Below are 4706 nucleotides of genomic sequence, written 5' to 3'. Positions count from 1 at the left end.
TTCATTTTAAATATATTTAAAATATAGTTTTATTCACAGCATTCAAAGTGTACAGTATTTGCCTAAAAATTGAACAATTACTCATTGAAGAATGTCAAGATGATTGAGTTTTCAACGTCTTTCTCTCCCAAATCAACTTTAGTCTGGCAGGTTTTGGTTCAGCCTAAGGAAATCTGAAAAAGAGAGACAATAAGCTCAATTAAAAAGTGTTTAATATTAAAACATTACATTTATTTAAGACTTACTGCATTAAATCTATAGTTTACTGGCAGAGATTGTATAGCAGATATATTTTTACCCAAACTAGAGCTTGACTAAAATGTCATCATATATATTAAGGGGCGGTTTCCCAGACAGGAATTAGACTAGTCCTAGACTAAAATAAATGTAAGAGCTGTCCAAACTGAAAACAACTTGCTCTGACATATCTTAAAATACATCAGTGCCCTTTGTTTTACATCGTAATGCACATAAGTAATGTTTTTAGTAAGGCATGTTTGTTAAAACTATCCTAATTAAACTAAGGTCTAGTCCTGGATAAATCACTGTCGGGGAAACCACCCCTAAGAGTTTTCATTATAATGACTTGCCTATATGGGCTGCAAAATCCTCCTTACATAAAATACTTCAGCTCCTAAAGAAAGATTTTATTGTATTAAATTTACATGTAAAACTTGTCAGAAAGAAAATGCAACAAGCAGACATTTGAGTGGTTTCCTTGAAAGGGATTATCTTAAAACAGGACTAGGCCTTAGTTTAATTAAGAAATATAATTAGTTTCAAAAAACATGCCTTAATAAAAACATTACCTGTGTACATTTTGAGGCACAACAAAGGACACTGGTGTATTTTAAGATATGTCAGTGCAAGTTGTTTTCAGTTTGGACAGCTCTTACATTTATTTTAGTCTAGGACTAGTCTAATCCCTGTCCGGGAAACCGCCTCAATATGTGTATAACGTTATCTAAACGGAAGCTTGATTTACTACTACGAATTAATTATTATATCTTAAGAGTTTAAAATGACTTACCATTAGCTGCAAAGTCCTCCCTACAAATGTCTTTGAAAAACTTTAGCTTCTGAGGAAAGAATGCAGCATCATTAATACTAAATACAGTTAACTTAGGTAAAAGCCTTACAACCTCTAAACAGTCAATAAATGGTTAACTTTCACGCTACATTAAAAAACAGATTTTCTGACGCTACCTTTTTTCATTAACATATACATACACACCAATACATATATTTAACAAAACAATCGGGTGTACTACTTCGATATAACAGGCTAACAGTGCTATCTTTCAAACCTTTAACATTAGCTATAAGCTAAGCTAAGCTACACAGCAGCTTATCACTAATAGCGAGTTAGACACCGCGTTATTGACAACATTTCGCATTCGAAATATGATAGTCTACTGATAAACTTCAGAATGGTCAAAACGATAATCAAATATATTAATTTTAAGATATTTTAACGTACCTTGGGACTGAATCCGTCCGTCTTGAACGACTGGTAAAAATCAAAATACGTGCGTCGTGACGTCATCCCACACGTCAGATGCATTATTCAAATCTCAGAATTCACTTTTCTCTGAAATGCATTTACGAAAACTGTTTAAGTTAATCAATGTGTACAGCTAAAAGCAGTATGCAATTGACTCAAAAACTACAAAAAAAACAAACACTCATATTCCCCTTACGAAAATGAATGTTTTTTTTGTGGTAAAAGTTTAGTAACCATGTTTTTTTGGTGTATTGATTATTATTAGCAAAACCATGGTTATTTTGTGGTAAAACACAGTTAATTGGTTTATCCAATGCTTGACTATAGTGAAGTTAAAGTGTACCTTATTATGTTAATAGTATATTACACAGGGCTGGACTGGGACAAAAATTCGGCCCTGGCATTTTGGCCCAAACCGGCCCACACTATATACTCTGCAAAAAATTATTTAAGAAAAAATGTTCTTAGTATTTTTGTCTTGTTTTCAGTAAAAATATCTAAAAATTCAACAGTTAAAATGCTTTTTCTTGATGAACAAAACGACCCAAGAAAATAATAAAAAAAAAAAATCAAATTTAAGTGATTTTGTGCATAAAACAAGCAAAAAAATCTGCCAATGGGTTAAGCAAAAATTTCTTGAACATTTTTCTTAAACACTAAATGCAAGAAAAATTTGCTTACCCCATTGGCAGATTTTTTTGCTTGTTTTATGCACAAAATCACTTAAATGTAAAATGTTTGGTCTAAAAACTAGACTTATTTTCTTGGGTCATTTTGCTAATCAAGAAAAACCATCTTATTTTAAGAATGTTTAGATATTTTTACTGAAAACAAGAAAAAAATACTAAGAATTTTTTTTCTTGAAAATAATTTTGCAGTGTATAATTACAAATACCACCCATCTTTGCACGCTTTTAAATATGTATAGCAATAGCAACTCCAATTCCATAAAAGCACTAAACCCCATTAATAGCAGGTAGAAAAGAGTGAGAGTTGACACAACCAACACTGCTAGAACGTGTTATTTATTAATGCAATAAAACTGTATAATCCACACTTATGAATCCTAAAACAAGCTTCATGCAATTGGCAAAATTTGCCATTATATTGCTGACTTATTACAAAATACAAGTGCTGCTTACATTAATATTGAAAACTGATTATTACTTCCAGTACTTACAGGAAAGTATTCACTACATTCACTGAACTAAACTAGTGTGATTACATTATTACATATTTTATGATATGTATGATTACATATTTTGTGTTTTTGACGCTTTATCAAGGGGTATCCATCTAAACTTGTGTTTTGAAAGCAGTTCTGCTTACCGCAGGCACTATACACTCACTTCTCCCTCGTCTCTCTCTCCCTCTCCTCACTGACCCTTTGCGTGCTGGTGCTGACAGTGCCACCGCCGCCACCATCATCATCACCAGCGACGCGAGATGAAGGTCTTGCTGCCGCAGAAAACATTTGTGTGTTTTTAACACATTTTGCAGCGTCTGCCTGAAGAGCCTGCTTCTGTTTGTCGCGCAGTTTTTCTGCGCCTCCCTTGCGTTTTCTCTCTCTCTCTCTCTTTCTCTCTCTCTCTCTCTCTGTTTTGACACGTGATATGACCGATGATGAACGCTCGCTTGCACAGAGACCAAAGCGGTGATTGGGCCAGCTTAATGTCATTAAAAAAAATAACCAATGGGCTGCTGCTTAAATGTGAGTGGGCCGGTCTATCTAGGAAAAGAAAGGATGATGACTGTGCTGGTCAGTCATTGGGCCAGCTTAATGTCGTTTAAAAAAAATAACCAATGGGCTGCTGCTTAAATGTCAGTGGGCCGGTCTGTCTAGAAAAAAAGACGCTAACTGGGCTGCTCAGACAAAAATAGTATGAGATGTATCGGCCCAAAAAGTACGTCGGCCCACCGGGAAACTGCCCGGTTTGCCAGATGGCCAGTCCGCCCCTGATATTACAAATGTATACATCTACAATATAAAATGTAACTGAACATACTGCTCTCTCGTAATTTTAAGCCCACGTTATTTCTCCATAAAATAATATACATTTGTACACCCCATACTTTCAAAATGTGCTTAAAATATACTGTTTCTAAAGAATACTAAATAATGTATTTTAGAAATATACTGTCAGTGCATTATTATAATGATAACTTTAAGCATACCGATAAAGTATACCTAAAATACATTTTAAAATAAGTTTAAATTTAGTATACTTTAAAAATTGCACAAAACTTTAACTTTAAGTATATTTTTCTAAAGTATACTTTTAGAAAATATACTAAAGTACAATTATTTTAAAGTATGTTAAAAGTTTAATTGTAAAAAATTTGCGCAAATATGTTGTAAGCATACTTTAAATATGTTTAAAGAAAGTACATTCCTTTGTAAGTATATTTGTAATGTACTATTGCAAAGTTAAATATACTTGAAATACAATAAAGTATATTTGTTTTTCACCAGGGTGAGATCTGACTGTGCGTTTTGATCACTAAGTTCTTCATTTAAATTAATCGGATGGCTTCAGTTTGCAAGGTTTGCAATGCGAATGGTTTGTAATACTTTTATACTGTTTTGTACAATAAATACCTGACTGTACTTTTTACTTGCGTGTTGTATTTCATTTGCAGTGTTGGGGGTAACGCATTATAAGTAATGTGCATTACGTAATAAAATTACTTTTCTGAAGTAACAAGTAAAGTAACGCATTACTTTATAAAAGTACACATTCATTTTTGAGGTACTTTTTTTTTTAAAGTAATGTGAGTTACTTTTCAGTTTAATTAATTTGATGTAAAAAATCAATGTACTGCATTAACCTGAATGTATTATGTAGAATTACACACTCAATGTGTGAACAGTTTTAGTCAGAAATGGAGATGGCAGACCAGAGCTTGACATTTTTTGTGATGGAAATATGCAATTTCTGAATGCAGAACTTCTCAGTCATAAAAAACACCTGCAAGAAAAAGTAATGCAAAAGTAACTTAAAAGTAAAGTAAGCATTACTTTCTATTAAAAGTAACTAAGTAATGCAATTAGTTACTTTTTGGGGGAGTAACTTAACATTGTAATGCATTATTTTTAAAAGTTACTTTCCCCAACACTGTTTATATGGTTGAGAAGTGGTTGGGTTAAGGGTAAGGGTGAGGGGTGGGGGTAGGGTTAGATGCTCCAAAATATCTTTAAAAC

The 4706-nt window shown here is 32.9% G+C and overlaps 1 long non-coding RNA gene across 1 annotated transcript; it reads right to left on the bottom strand.

The window, feature by feature from the left end:
• LOC135776071 (uncharacterized) lies at positions 1–1785 on the bottom strand. The gene is made up of 4 exons (XR_010544027.2): positions 1481–1785; positions 1031–1079; positions 591–634; positions 1–173 (listed from the first exon to the last, which is right to left on the bottom strand). It is a non-coding gene; the product is annotated as an uncharacterized lncRNA (long non-coding RNA).
• Between the last annotated feature and the right edge of the window lie 2921 nt (positions 1786–4706).

Source organism: Paramisgurnus dabryanus, chromosome 21 (genome assembly GCF_030506205.2).
Source record: "Paramisgurnus dabryanus chromosome 21, PD_genome_1.1, whole genome shotgun sequence".
Taxonomy (NCBI): Eukaryota; Metazoa; Chordata; class Actinopteri; order Cypriniformes; family Cobitidae; genus Paramisgurnus; species Paramisgurnus dabryanus.
This window is presented reverse-complemented; position numbering and strand designations above follow the sequence as displayed.